Source organism: Microcaecilia unicolor, chromosome 7 (genome assembly GCF_901765095.1).
Source record: "Microcaecilia unicolor chromosome 7, aMicUni1.1, whole genome shotgun sequence".
In the NCBI taxonomy this organism is placed as follows: Eukaryota; Metazoa; Chordata; class Amphibia; order Gymnophiona; family Siphonopidae; genus Microcaecilia; species Microcaecilia unicolor.
In genome coordinates, this window is record NC_044037.1 from 111,383,420 (window position 1) to 111,399,319 (window position 15,900).

The following is a 15,900-nucleotide window of genomic DNA, read 5'->3' on the forward strand; positions in this document are numbered from 1 at the left end:
CATTAGAACCAAAAGAGTTGTCTGGGTTCAGAGGTGACCCCGCTTTAAAATACATGAGACAGTTGGCAACACAGTCCAGAGCACTTACCCAGCAGCCAGAGGATAAGGAGGCAGCGGCAGGACATGGCTCTGAGGTGGGGGCTGGAGCGGAGATCCTACCTGTGGAGGGGAGGAAAGAACTCAGTAAATTGTCAAAACTCCAGATAATGGAGGTAGCAGAGGGAGACGCAGGTAGCAGCCTGTTTTCTACAGAGGTGGTGGTTGAAGTCTCAGAGGGCTTACCTGCAGTTGTGCAAACAGCAGAGACAGTTGCCGTGAAGGAGGCCCTGTTGGAAAAGGGTCAGCAGAGGCAGACTCCGGTATTTTTGGCCGGGTCTGCAATGACTGAAGTGGAAACTGAGGCAGCATTGCGTCTGGAGAAGCCCCGCCCACGAAGTCCGGGAGCAGGGGAGCTCTTCCCTGAGCATGGAGTAGCTGGCGGTTTACAGGAGAGGGGTCGGAGAGAGAGGAATAGGAGCGGGCAGCAGCTGGGAGCTCATTTGACCAGCTGTCCATTAAAAGAGGTGAAATCGGGGGTGCTAACAGCCAGCTTGTGGCGGAGACAGGAACGGACAAGCCACGCCCCCAGGAAGCGCCAGCCATTGGGAGAACGCAGTAGGGACTGCACCAGAAGCAAGGAGGAAGTAACCCGATTGTTGAGAGACTTTCGTTGACTAGAGAAGTGGACATGGCGAGTCCAACATAGTAACATAGTAGATGACGGCAAAAAAAGACCTGCATGGTCCATCTAGTCTGCCCAAGATAAACTCATATGTGTATACCTTACCTTGAATTTATACCTGTCTTTTTCAGGGCACAGACCGTATAAGTCTGCCCAGCAGTATTTCCCGCCTCCCAACCACCAGTCCTGCCTCCCATCACCGGCTCTGGTACAGACCGTATAAGTCTGCCCTCCCCTATCCTAGCCTCCCAACCACCAACCCCTCTTCCCCCCACCTGCTCCACCACCCAATTTCAGCTAAGCTTCTGAGGATCCATTCCTTCAGCACAGGATCCCTTTATGCATATCCCACGCATGTTTGAATTCCGTTACCGTTTTCATCTCCACCACCTCCCGCGGGAGGGCATTCCAAGCGTCCACCACCCTCTCTGTGAAAAAATACTTCCTGACATCTTTCCTGAGTCTGCCCCCCTTCAATCTCATTTCATGTCCTCTCGTTCTACTGCCTTCCAATCTCCAGAAAAGATTAGTTTGCGGATTAATACCTTTCAAATATTTGAACGTCTGTATCATATCACCCCTGTTCCTCCTTTCCTCCAGGGTATACAGTGGGGGAAATAAGTATTTGATCCCTTGCTGATTTTGTAAGTGTGCCCACTGACAAAGACATGAGCAGCCCATAATTGAAGGGTAGGTTATTGGTAACAGTGAGAGATAGCACATCACAAATTATATCCGGAAAATCACATTGTGGAAAGTATATGAATTTATTTGCATTCTGCAGAGGGAAATAAGTATTTGATCCCCCACCAACCAGTAAGAGATCTGGCCCCTACAGACCAGGTAGATGCTCCAAATCAACTCGTTACCTGCATGACAGACAGCTGTCGGCAATGGTCACCTGTATGAAAGACACCTGTCCACAGACTCAGTGAATCAGTCAGACTCTAACCTCTACAAAATGGCCAAGAGCAAGGAGCTGTCTAAGGATGTCAGGGACAAGATCATACACCTGCACAAGGCTGGAATGGGCTACAAAACCATCAGTAAGACGCTGGGCGAGAAGGAGACAACTGTTGGTGCCATAGTAAGAAAATGGAAGAAGTACAAAATGACTGTCAATCGACAAAGATCTGGGGCTCCACGCAAAATCTCACCTCGTGGGGTATCCTTGATCATGAGGAAGGTTAGAAATCAGCCTACAACTACAAGGGGGGAACTTGTCAATGATCTCAAGGCAGCTGGGACCACTGTCACCACGAAAACCATTGGTAACACATTACGACATAACGGATTGCAATCCTGCAGTGCCCGCAAGGTCCCCCTGCTCCGGAAGGCACATGTGACGGCCCGTCTGAAGTTTGCCAGTGAACACCTGGATGATGCCGAGAGTGATTGGGAGAAGGTGCTGTGGTCAGATGAGAGAAAATTGAGCTCTTTGGCATGAACTCAACTCGCCGTGTTTGGAGGAAGAGAAATGCTGCCTATGACCCAAAGAACACCGTCCCCACTGTCAAGCATGGAGGTGGAAATGTTATGTTTTGGGGGTGTTTCTCTGCTAAGGGCACAGGACTACTTCACCGCATCAATGGGAGAATGGATGGGGCCATGTACCGTACAATTCTGAGTGACAACCTCCTTCCCTCCGCCAGGGCCTTAAAAATGGGTCGTGGCTGGGTCTTCCAGCACGACAATGACCCAAAACATACAGCCAAGGCAACAAAGGAGTGGCTCAGGAAGAAGCACATTAGGGTCATGGAGTGGCCTAGCCAGTCACCAGACCTTAATCCCATTGAAAACTTATGGAGGGAGCTGAAGCTGCGAGTTGCCAAGCGACAGCCCAGAACTCTTAATGATTTAGAGATGATCTGCAAAGAGGAGTGGACCAAAATTCCTCCTGACATGTGTGCAAACCTCATCATCAACTACAGAAGACGTCTGACCGCTGTGCTTGCCAACAAGGGTTTTGCCACCAAGTATTAGGTCTTGTTTGCCAGAGGGATCAAATACTTATTTCCCTCTGCAGAATGCAAATAAATTCATATACTTTCCACAATGTGATTTTCCGGATTTAATTTGTGATGTGCTATCTCTCACTGTTACCAATAACCTACCCTTCAATTATGGGCTGCTCATGTCTTTGTCAGTGGGCACACTTACAAAATCAGCAAGGGATCAAATACTTATTTCCCCCACTGTACATGTTCAGGTCAGCAAGTCTCTCTTCATACGTTTTGGAACGCAAATCCCATACCATCCTCGTAGCTTTTCTTTGCACCGCTTCCATTTTTTTAACATCCTTCGCAAGGTACGGCCTCCAAAACTGAACACAATACTCCAGGTGGGGCCTCACCAACGTCTTATACAGGGGCATTAAAACCTCCTTTCTTCTGCTGGTCACTCCTCTCTCTATACAGCCTAGCAATCTTCTAGCTATGGCCACCGCCTTGTCGCACTGTTTCGTCGCCTTCAGGTCCTCAGATACTATCACCCCAAGATCCCTCTCCCCGTCCGTGCCTATCAGACTCTCCCCGCCTAACACATACGTCTCCCTTGGATTTCTACTCCCTAAGTGCATCACTTTGCATTTCTTCACATTGAATTTTAATTGCCAAACGTTAGACCATTCTTCTAGCTTCTTCAGATCTTTTTTCATGTTTTCCACTCCCTCCGAGGAGTCCACTCTGTTGCAAATCTTGGTGTCATCCGCAAAAAGGCAAACTTTACCTTGTAACCCTTCGGCAATGTCACTCACAAATATATTGAACAGAATCGGCCCCAGCACCGATCCCTGATGCACTCCACTACTTACCTTTCCCTCCTCCGAGCGAACTCCATTCACCACCACCCTCTGGCGTCTGCCCGTCAACCAGTTCCTAATCCAGTTTACCACTTCGGGTCCTATCTTCAGCCCGTCTAGTTTATTTAAGAGCCTCCTGTGGGGAACCATGTCAAAAGCCTTGCTGAAATCTAAGTAGATTACGTCCATAGCACGTCCTTGATTTAATTCTCCTGTCAACCAGTCAAAGAATTCAATGAGATTCGTTTGGCACGATTTCCCTTTGGTGAAACCATGTTGTCTCGGATCTTGCAACTTATTGGCTTCCAGGAAATTCACTATCCTTTCCTTCAGCATCGCTTCCATTACTTTTCCAATAACCAAAGTGAGGCTTACCGGCCTGTAGTTTCCAGCTTCTTCCCTATCACCACTTTTGTGAAGAGGGACCACCTCCGCCGTTTTCCAATGCCTCGGAACCTCTCCAGTCTACAAGAATTTATTAAACAAATCTTTAAGAGGACCCGCCAGAACCTCTCTGAGCTCCCTCAGTATTCTGGGGTGGATCCCGTCCGGTCCCATGGCTTTGTCCCCCTTTAGCTTTCCAAGTTGTTGATACACAGTCTCTTCCGTGAACGGTGCTCTATCCACCTCATTCTCAGGTGTACTTTTGCCAGTCCCTCTCGGTCCTTCCCCAGGATTTTCTTCAGTGAAAACAGAACAAAAGTATCTATTTAGCAAATTGGCTTTTTCTTCATCATTTTCTACATAGCGTTTTGCTGTATCTTTTAGTCTCACAATTCCCTTTTTAGTCTTTCTTTTTTCACTAATATACCTGAAGAAGTTTTTGTCTCCCCTCCTTACATTTCTAGCCATTTATTCTTCCGCTTGTGCCTTCGCCAGACGTACCTCTCTCTTGGCTTCTTTCAGTTTCATCCGGTATTCCTCCCCGTGTTCCTCTCTATATTTCTGGAACGCTAACTCTTTAATCTTTATTTTCTCAGCCACTTGTTTTGAGAACCATATCGGTTTCCTTTTTCTCTTGCTTTTATTTACTTTCCTTACATAAAGGTCTGTGGCCCTGTTTATTACTTCTTTCAGCCTGGACCACTGTCCTTCCACTTCTCGTATGTCCTCCCAGCCCATCAGCTCCTTCCTCAGGTATTCTCCCATTTTGTTAAAGTCAGCTCGCTTGAAATCCAGGACTTTGAGTTTAGAGTGGCCGCCATCCACATGAGCCGTTATATCAAAACAAACCGTTTGATGGTACTGCTTCCCAGGTGTGCAGCCACTCGGACATTTGACACACTATCCCCATTCGTGAGCACCAGATCCAACGTGGCTCCCTCCCTTGTGGGTTCCATCACAATTTGTCTGAGCAGAGCACTTTGGAAAGCATCCACAATCTCTCTACTTCTTTCCGATTTCGCAGACGGAACCTTCCAATCTACATCCGGCAGATTAAAATCTCCCAACAACAGCACCTCTCTTTTCTTCCCCAACTTTTGAATATCAGCGATCAGATCTTTATCTAGTTCCTCCAATTCTGTCGGGGGTCTATAGACAACACCCACGTGGACCAAGGTTCTATCCTCTCTTTTTAAGGTGATCCATATCGCTTCTTCCTTTCCCCAGTTCCCTGTCATTTCAGTCGCTGCGATATCATTTTTCACATACAGAGCTACTCCTCCACCTATACGTCCCTCTCTATCCTTCCCAAAAAGATTATAGCCTGGTATGTTTACATCCCATTCATGGGAACCATTGAGCCATGTCTCTGTGACTGCAACTATGTCCAAGTCAGCCTCCAAAATCAGGGCTTGAAGGTCATGAATTTTATTGCTTAGACTGCGAGCATTTGTGGTCATTGCTTTCCATCTACATTTCCTAGTATGTGTTTTGGTTTTAGTGATTTGTGAGGGTGTTTTCTCTTTGGGTACCTTCTCATCTTTTTGTTCCCCCTTCCTTGCTTTTTCTTTTTTTTCCGCTTCAGTTTTATTTTCAGGAACATCACAGTGCTGTAGTGGAGCAAAAGAATTTTGTAGTGGCAACACTTGTGCGGGCGGATGCTTCTGTGTCACATGACGAAGTCTGCCTGAGCCTACTGTGAACCATCTGTTCTTATGTGGTTTTATTCTTTGAGGCAGTGGTGAGAAGTTATGATTCTGCATAGTCCTATAAGTTGCTTTAATTGCATCTAATTCTTGCATTACTTTACAGAGCTCTTGTTTTAAAGTAGATAGCTGAAGACAGATAGGACAAGCTTTAAGTCTCCAGATGATTGGCCTTGAAACTAAAGCACCACAATTATTGCAGAGAATAAAAGTCATCCTAATTGGTTGAAATGGGTATGAACAGGTGTACTATGTTGGAGTAACAGCCTGCAAGACTGCCTGTGTACGATTGAGGAGTAAAGTTAATGAGGTTTGGTTTGTCTATAAATGAGTGGAAAACCCTGGGGTGGGTGGGTGGCTGGGATTATAAGTCCCAAAGTGTCAGCTAAGTGCTGTTATCAAGGGAATTCTCTAGCTGAATGGACCCAAATGGTACAGTCTGGTCAAAGAATTTTCAATTGATTTAACTTTTAAAACTGCCCTAGATATTACTAACTTTCCTTTTAAATAAATCTAAATATTCCCAATAATTCTAGCAGTTTCAGTAATGTAAAATGCCTCTCCTCTCTATCAGAGTTTGGCAGGAAAAGAAAGAAAGAAAGGTTTCACAGTGCTAATTAAATTTATTAAGCAATAAGCATTTAAATTAAAGAGATTATCAGGTATCTCACCTAAAGCCAGACAGTTGAGAAGTTTGGGATTTAGAGGTCAGAATTAAACCTTTCCTTTGCAGGAGTTTGGTTCAGTTCCAGCACCAACAGATGTGCAGCGGGTGGTGGAGCGGACCTGTCAGCGGGAAGGCTGGGAGCGAGGAGCCAAGAGGAGCGGCGGAGTTCCGGAGGCTCCGCCCCTGGTGCCGGAGGTTGGAGGGAGTTCGGTGGCGGAGCAAGCAGGGAGTCTGGTATCGCCAGCTGCAGACCTGACTGGGCAGGAGCCAGAGTATCGCCAGGAGACGGAGGAGAGGAGGCGATTAGCCCAGAGGCTGGAGCCTGCAGTGGCAGGGATGAGTAGGGACGTTCCAGGAAGTGGAGATGGGCAGGACAATCAGTTGGTGGCAGCCCAAGCAGCAGAACTGACTATGGACGTTGCTGGATGTTTTTCTGAGAGGGAAGGGGACGGGGGACAGCGGGAGGGGGAGGGGGCTGTGGATATTGAGGAAGAGAGAGGGATGAGGGGAGGGGCAGAGGGAAGGGCTGGAACACGTGTGGAGGGGGGGCGGTGGGGGCAGGGGTCCAAGTCCTTTGCGGCAGTAGTCCAGGGAGGGGGAAGGAAGGAGGGGAAAGGGAAAGGGGAAATGGGACTTGATATACCGCCTTTCTGAGGTTTTTGAGGGGGGGAGATCGGGTGGTTTTGAGGGACCAGGGAGGGGTTGGGGGGAGCGGAGACAGGGGGTGGACAGCTGCCTATGCGGCGAAATGTGGTACAGCTGAAATGGATAGGGGAGGGAGCAATGCCCTCCAGGGATCGGGTCTTGAGGCTGGTGATGGGGATGGGGTTTATACCCAAGGACCTTTACGTGTGTATACACCCCATCAACATCCCAGAATATGACTTGAGCTTCATGACCCAGAGGGGGATGGAAATATTCTGGGAAGGGTACGAGGGGGTGAGGGGAAAGGGGGAGTGGCAGGACCTCAGGGCCATTCCAATCAGCAAGCCAGACCTGGTGCAGGTCACCCTGCTTGTGAGAAATGAGTCTATCTCTGGGGCAGATTTAGCCTACTGGCTACAGAGGTATGCGGAGCTGAGATCCCCGCTTACAAAGTTACCGGATCCAAGCAGGGTTTGGGCAGGAGGTTGGGGATCCCTGGTCAAATTGAGACAGGAGAGCCATGTGGTCCAGCACATTCCCTCGGCTGCCTTTATCGGTCGCGACAGGATACTGTGCTTTTACAAGGGGCAGCCGCGGCAGTGCTTCAGATGTGGTTCGTTTAGGCACTTCAGCATGTCATGCCCAGTGGTAAAGTGTGGAAGATGCGGGGATCAGCACGCCACAGAGGACTGCACCGTGATCAGGTGCAACCTCTGCGGCGGGTTAAGCCATGCATATCGGAACTGCCCTAGGGCGGCCCATAACGAGTGGGATATGTGGGGGAAGGAAGGAGGGGGTAGGGCAAGGGGTGATAGGCAAGGAGGGGCAAGGGGGGAGAAGGAGGGGATGCAGGAGGGGGGGGGCGGCAGGGGGCTGGGTCAGGAATGGAGCAGGGGGGAGAGGGGGAGTGGGTACAAGTGCCACAGAGGAAAGGGAAGATTCGGAGGGGGGGAACAGATTTCAGGTGTTGGAGGAGGAGGAGGAGGAGGATAGGGAGGTTGGGAGGGAGGAGGAAGAACAGGGGGAAGGAGAAGAGGTGGAGTTGATGGAGGAAGAGGGGGCGGCAGGGGGGATCAGAGAGGGCAAACAGAAATATGAGGAAGCACTGGCGGAGGGTACTGGTGGTAGGAAGAAGGGCGGGAAGGCTCTGGGGGGAGGGGGAGGGGAAAGGGGAGTAAAAGGAAAGCTGAGGGGGCCGGGCAGGTGGTGAAGGCCCAAGTGCAGGCTTGGGGGGACAGAGTGGAGCTAGAGGAGGATCTGGAGGACTTGGGGGAGGAGGAGGAGGAGGTAGGGGGTGGGGGGGGAGAGGGGAGAGGGAGGGATCAGGGGGTGGGTCCGGATAGAGCAAAGAAGAAAGGAAGGAAGAAAGGGGGAGGGGGGATAAGGTGCAGACAGGAAGGCCGCGGGGGGGAGGGGGATCTGGCAGGGGACGACGTAGACCGCATAGCAGAGGACCTGCTTCAGGTTAAGCAGGGGGTATCCCAGGAGATAAGGAAAGAAGGTGGGAGTGAGCAGACCCGTGACTCGCAATGAGGATGGCAGGCTTAGTGTTGACATTTGCCACGCTGAATGTGGCCAGCATCGCCTCTCCGAAGAAGCAGGGTTTAGCATATGACTGGTTCGCAAGGGTCCGAGCAGATTGCTTCCTGCTCCAGGAGATTCGGCTGCGGTCCGTTGAGGTGATCAGGCGGGCGAGGCGGGCCTGGAAGCGGGGTTTCTCGGTGTGGGGGTTGGCGGGGGAGAGGTATGGTGGGGTGGGGATCTTATTTAAGTCCCATCGGGTGAATATTCAGCGAGTGGTGGAGCTGGGGGTGAGGAGATGTCTTGTTGTGGATGCGATTTGGGAGGATAGAGCACTGAGGGTGGTGAATGTGTACGGGCCCCAAAGCAAGAAGGAAAGGGTGCTCCTCTTTGGGAAGATCAAGCCCTACCTATACACTTCGCGCCAAGTAGTCTGGGGGGGGGGGGCGATTTTAACACCATATTGCGGAAAAAGGATAGTGGGGGACGATCGGTACAGGTGGGCTATGACGGGGTGAGGCTGGCAGGGATCATGCGGGAGGCGGAGCTGGTAGACGCGCATGTGGCCTTCTATGAGGAACAGGAGGGGTTCACGTTCTTTCGAGGGCAGTGTAAGAGTAGAATTGATAGATTCCTGGTAAAGAAGGGGGTTTGTCTGGGGGGTCCACAAACCGTGGATGTGGACTTTTCAGACCACCACATGGTCCTCCTTCAGGTGGGGGGGCGGCAGCGCAGAGGCCAGGGAGGGGGTTATGGCGACTGAATTTAAAGTGGTTAGGTAGCGAGCAGGTGCGGGAGGAGTACCGCCGGTTTTTGGAAGATCAGGTGTCAGTGCAGGGGGCATTTCAGTCATTGGGGGAGTGGTGGGATACAGTGAAAAGACGAACGCGGGGATTCTTTCTAAGACAGGCGAGAAGGGAGGGGAGGGAAAGGACAAAGTTGGGCATGGCGATAAAGAAAAAGAGGGACACACTGATTTCACAAGGGGGGAGGGAGGAAGAAATACATGATCTCCAAGCACTCCTGGAGCAGGTACAGTACAACCGCTACACCTCCTTGGTGTACGAGCGGGACTTTGGGAAAATGTGTAGCCCGGACCCCTTCGCATGCTGCCGGGAGCGGAGGGCGAGCAGGGTGATGGAGGGGGTGCGGGACGCACAGGGGGTCCTGCAGGACACCAGGGAGGGGATTCTGGGGGCAGTGAGGGACCACTTTGCGGCGTTCTTTTCAGCCCAGCAGATCTTTATAGAGCAGATGGAGCGTTATGTGGAAGGGACCCCGGGGATAGGTCACAGGGACCCCAGCTTCAGGCCCTCTTGAACCCATGGACAGAACAGGAGGTGGAGGAAGCCATCGGGGCGCTCCACAGGAAGACCTCGCCAGGGCCGGATGGGCTAATGACTGAGTTCTACCAGGCCTTTAAGGAGCAGCTGGTGCTGATCCTGGTGAGGGTATGGGGGGCAGCCCAGTTGGAGGGTTCCTTGCCTAGTTCCCTGACAGAGGCGGTGTCACGTCCCTTACCTGCGCCGCCCTGCCCGCTGGGATGCCTCGCTCCGCGAGCAGGAGAGAGCGGGGTATCGCTGGCTATGGGCGGCGTGTGCGGGGAGTTGTGCCCGCCTCCTGGACGATGCCGGTTCGCCGCTATAGTGCTGTGGCGTCCGGAGAGCGCTGGCGCTGCCAAAATGGCCGGCGCTCACAAACTGGAGAGTCTCTTCCGGGTGCGGGACCTGGGAGCATAGAGAACGCCCCTTCTGGGCCCGGATTGGCTGGTCGCGGTTGGACTCCGCCTTCTCTCTGTGACCAGCCTATCCAGAGCCCTGGGGCTGGTTGTTGGCTCCACCTCCCGGACAGCTGAGGAGTATCTCCCTGATGGAGGGGGTTATTTAAGTGCAGACGCTGGCAGAACTCTTTGCTTCGGCTTCTGCTTGCGGATCCCTGAGTTCTGTGTTTTGGATTGCTTTCTGGCTGTTTGGACCTGGACTTTGCTTTTGTCTGCCGCCTGCCTTGAACCTCTGTTTGGACCTGGACTTTGCTTTTGCCTGCCGCCTGCCTTGAACCTCTGTTTGGACCTGGACTTTGCTTTTGCCTGCCGCCTGCCTTGAACCTCTGTTTGGACCTGGACTTTGCTTTTGCCTGCCGCCTGCCTTGAACCTCTGTTTGGACCTGGACTGTGCCATTTCCGGCTTCGTACCTTTGTTTGGACCTGGACCTTGTCTTTGGTCATTTGTCTACTTGCCATCCTGTGTTCCGTCCTGCCCTCCTTTGGAGGTTCCTGTCCTGACTCTCCAGGTAAGATCAGAACTGTCTGGCTGCCAGACGTTGTTTGGCACAGGGGCTCACTTATCGTGGTATAGGCCTGACAGAAAGCCGAAGCCATGAGCTCGCCAGATAAGCCTGATCTGACCGACTTGGCTCAAGCTCTTCAACAACAACAGGCCCAGCTCAACAGATTGTCTGGAGTACTGCAAGATGTGTGTTCTCAGATGTCAGCGCAGCGAGCACCGGCTCCCGGAGCAAGTAGGACATCTCCACCTCAGCCTGCCTTTCGTCTGCCTGAACCTCCCCGGTTTGACGGCACACCCTCCGCATGCCGCGGATTCTTGAACCAATGTCAAATGCTCTTTGACATGCAACCTGCTTCCTTTCCTACGGACAAACAAAAGATTACCTACATCATTTCATTACTCTCCGGTCCGGCCCTGGCATGGGCTTCACCTCTCTGGGAGCAACAGGATCCTCTCCTTTCGGAACTAGGAGAGTTCCTGCGTCGGTTCCGCATGGTCTTCGATGTTCCAGGGCGCCCCTCTTCTGCTGCAGGAGAGCTACTACGGATTCAGCAAGGGAGCAGTACGGTAGGAGCCTATGCTATTCGATTCCGTACCCTGGCGGCGGAACTTAAATGGAATCAAGAGGCTCTTACGGCCATTTTCTGGCAAGGCTTGAGTGGGCGCATTAAGGACGAGTTAGCCGGCCGTGAAATCCCTAGTACTCTGGACGCTCTAATCTCCCTAAGTACTCGGATTGATGTCCGCTTCCAGGAACGGGCACGAGAACAGGTTGCCTCTCGTCCGTCTCGCAGGTTTTCCCCTCAAAGACAACGAACTGTCTCTCCTCAGGAAGTTGCGGTCCCGACTGCGGAGGGATCGGAAGTGCCTATGGTGATTGGAAGGCACCGACTGACAGCTGTTGAACGGGCCCACCGGAGGGAGAATAAACTATGTATGTACTGTGGGAAACCTGGTCATTTTGTGAAAGGGTGTCCCAACAAGCCGGGAAATGCTTAGACCCTAGCCTTGTGGAGGGGGTGGTTTTGGGTCGATCAGGAACCCTTCCGGATAACTTAATGACAGTACCAATTATCTTACTCTGGCAAGAATACAGAATAAACACCCTAGCCTTGCTGGATTCGGGAGCAGGAGGCAACTTTATTGATGCTAGTCTACTTCAGGGCCTAGGAAGGCCGGTTATTCCCTGTAAACCAGCTCTTCAAGTAACGTCCATTCATGGCTCTACGCTGCCCCAGCCTATTACTCATCTCACTCGTCCGCTTCGGATGCAGGTGGGCCTTCTTCATCATGAGGAGATACAGTTTCTTATTTTACCTCAAGCCATTCATCCTGTAATTCTAGGTATGCCCTGGCTGCGGCTGCACGCGCCTTGCATAGACTGGCCTTCGGGAGAGATCAGCCAATGGAGTGTTCGTTGTTTTGAGACTTGTCTGACACCAGTGCACCCTCCTCCTACTAATGTGCCAGCGCTACCTGGAGTCCTCCACCCCTGTGAGGCTTATCTTCCAAGGGAATATGATGAGTTTTCTGATGTCTTTGATGCCCGGGAGGCAGATTCCCTCCCACCCCATCGCCCGTTTGATTGTCCCATTGATTTGTTGCCCGGCACGATGCCTCCTAGAGGAAGATTATATGCTTTGTCCCGGGATGAATCTGCTGCCATGCGGGACTACATTCAGGACAATCTTCGAAAAGGATTCATCCGACCATCTTCTTCTCCTGCCGGGGCGGGGTTCTTTTTTGTCTCCAAAAAGGATGGGTCCTTGCGGCCCTGCATTGACTATCGAGGGCTTAACAACATCACAGTCAAGAACCGTTATCCCCTTCCGCTTATCCCGGAGCTTTTTGATCGACTTCAGGGGGCAGTTATTTTTACTAAGTTGGATCTCCGAGGGGCCTACAACTTGATTCGTATCCGCCAGGGGGACGAGTGGAAAACTGCGTTTAATACTCACGAAGGCCATTTTGAGTATCGTGTCATGCCTTTTGGTCTTTGTAATGCTCCGGCTGTGTTTCAAGATTTCATCAACTTCATTTTCTTTATTCTTCTTTATTCTTCAGTCATTGTTTACTTGGACGATATTCTGATCTTCTCTGCTTCTCCCCAGGATCATCCCAGGCATGTCCGCACAGTACTTCAACGACTCCGGGATCATCGTCTGTTTGCCAAGTTAGAAAAATGTGCGTTTCATCAATCCACTATTCCTTTTTTGGGACATATTATCTCTGCTGTTGGATTACAAATGGATCCTGCTAAACTGCAGGCTATCCGGGACTGGCCTCTTCCCCAAGGTCTCCGGGCCTTGCAGCGTTTCCTTGGCTTTGCTAACTACTACAGACAATTCATTCCCCAGTATTCGCTCCTCACGGCTCCTTTGACAGCCCTTACTCGGAAGGGGGCGGATGTTCGGCATTGGTCTCCTGCTGCCCTGGAGGCTTTTTCTGCCTTGAAGATGGCCTTCTTGTCTGTATCTGTGCTCCGTAGTCCTGATGTCACAAAACCTTTCATCGTGGAGGTCGATGCCTCTGCTTTGGGGGTGGGGGCGGTGCTGTCCCAGACAACTTCTTCTGGTAAGAGACATCCTTGTTTTTTTTTTTCTAAGAAGTTTTCACCAGCTGAACGTAATTATACCATCGGGGACAGAGAGCTGCTGGCTCTGAAGCTCGCCTTTCAGGAGTGGCGATACCTGCTGGAGGGTGCTGCTCACCCTATTACAGTCATTACTGATCACAAAAACCTGCTTTATTTGCAAGATGCCAAACGCTTGAATCCCCGGCAGGCCCGTTGGTCACTGTTTTTTGCACGTTTTACCTTTCACTTGGTGTTTCGTCCCGCGGAGAAGAATATACAGGCGGATGCCCTCTCCCGAGCTTTTGATGTACCTGAGGAACCTGAGGAGTTCTATCCTATGCTCAATCCTGCTTGCCTTTCCCCTACGGTGGGGGCATCCGCCTGCCTCAAGACTCCTGTTCCTGCCCGGTCTCGTCGCAAGGTCCTTCAGTGGGGTCATTCTGCTGCTTTTTCGGGACATTTTGGGTTTCGTAAAACCTATCATCTTATTTCCCGTTATTTTTGGTGGCCCCACATGGCGCAGGAGATTCGGCAGTTTGTCTCTACCTGTCCTACTTGTGCCCGTACCAAGTCCTTGCCAGGCAAGTCGTGGGGGCTTCTTCAACCATTGCCAGTACCCCACCTACCGTGGCAGGAGGTCTCGATGGACTTTATAACTGATCTTCCTTGTTCCAAGGGCAACACGATCATCTGGGTGGTGGTGGATCGTTTTTCTCGCATGGCCCACTTCGTACCCATGCGGTCCCTGCCATCCGCGAAGGCTCTTGCGTCCCATTTTATCCAGCACATTTTTCGGTTGCATGGACTGCCGCACCGTATCATCAGTTATAGAGGGTCGCAATTCACCTCTAAATTTTGGAGATCTTTATGCTCAGCCTTTGGGGTTACCACGCATTTCTCTTCAGCTTACCATCCTCAGACCAACGGCATGGCAGAGCGTACTAACCAGACCCTTAAAGCTTTTCTTCGGGCCTTCACTAATGCTCGTCAAGATAATTGGACTGATCTCCTGGCCTGGGCTGAATTTGCCTACAACAATAGTTTCCATTCTGCTTCCCGGACATCACCCTTCTTTACTGTTTTTGGACGTCATCCTCGTCTTCCGCCTCCGATTCCTTTGACTGAGGCCTCTCCACTGATCCAGTCTACTCTCACCACCATTCATGCAACTTGGAGGACGGTTCGTCAGCAGTTGGGGAGGGCGGCCGCACGGTACAAGCTGGTTGCTGATCGGCGTCGCTGCGCCGCTCCCGTATTCCAGCCAGGACAGAGAGTATGGCTCAGCACCAAGTACCTCAAACTTCGTCTTCCCTCCCTTAAGTTTGCTCCTCGCTTCATCGGGCCATTTTCTGTGAGATCTAGAGTGGGGACGGTGGTCTATCGTCTTCACTTACCTGGTAATCTTCGCATTCACAATGCTTTCCATGTGTCTCTGCTTAAACCTTTTAGGACTTCCCACTGGCATCCTGCTCCAAAGAAGATTCTGGTTCCAGACTCTGACCCTGATCCGGAGTTCGAGGTAAAGGAGATTCTTGACTCTAAAATTCAGCGAGGTCGATTGTTTTACTTGATCTCGTGGAAGAACTTTGGTCCTGAAGATAACTCCTGGGAGCCAGTTGATAATATTCTTGCTCCTGATTTGTTGCACGAGTTCCACTCTCGCTACCCTACTAAACCAGGACCAAGACGGAGGAGGGGGGCTTACGGGGGGGGTACTGTCACGTCCCTTACCTGCGCCGCCCTGCCCGCTGGGATGCCTCGCTCCGCGAGCAGGAGAGAGCGGGGTATCGCTGGCTATGGGCGGCGTGTGCGGGGAGTTGTGCCCGCCTCCTGGACGATGCCGGTTCGCCGCTATAGCGCTGTGGCGTCCGGAGAGCGCCGGCGCTGCCAAAATGGCCGGCGCTCACAAACTGGAGAGTCTCTTCCGGGTGCGGGACCTGGGAGCATAGAGAACGCCCCTTCTGGGCCCGGATTGGCTGGTCGCGGTTGGACTCCGCCTTCTCTCTGTGACCAGCCTATCCAGAGCCCTGGGGCTGGTTGTTGGCTCCACCTCCCGGACAGCTGAGGAGTATCTCCCTGATGGAGGGGGGTTATTTAAGTGCAGACGCTGGCAGAACTCTTTGCTTCGGCTTCTGCTTGCGGATCCCTGAGTTCTGTGTTTTGGATTGCTTTCTGGCTGTTTGGACCTGGACTTTGCTTTTGTCTGCCGCCTGCCTTGAACCTCTGTTTGGACCTGGACTTTGCTTTTGCCTGCCGCCTGCCTTGAACCTCTGTTTGGACCTGGACTTTGCTTTTGCCTGCCGCCTGCCTTGAACCTCTGTTTGGACCTGGACTTTGCTTTTGCCTGCCGCCTGCCTTGAACCTCTGTTTGGACCTGGACTTTGCTTTTGTCTGCCGCCTGCCTTGAACCTCTGTTTGGACCTGGACTTTGCTTTTGCCTGCCGCCTGCCTTGAACCTCTGTTTGGACCTGGACTGTGCCATTTCCGGCTTCGTACCTTTGTTTGGACCTGGACCTTGTCTTTGGTCATTTGTCTACTTGCCATCCTGTGTTCTGTCCTGCCCTCCTTTGGAGGTTCCTGTCCTGACTCTCCAGGT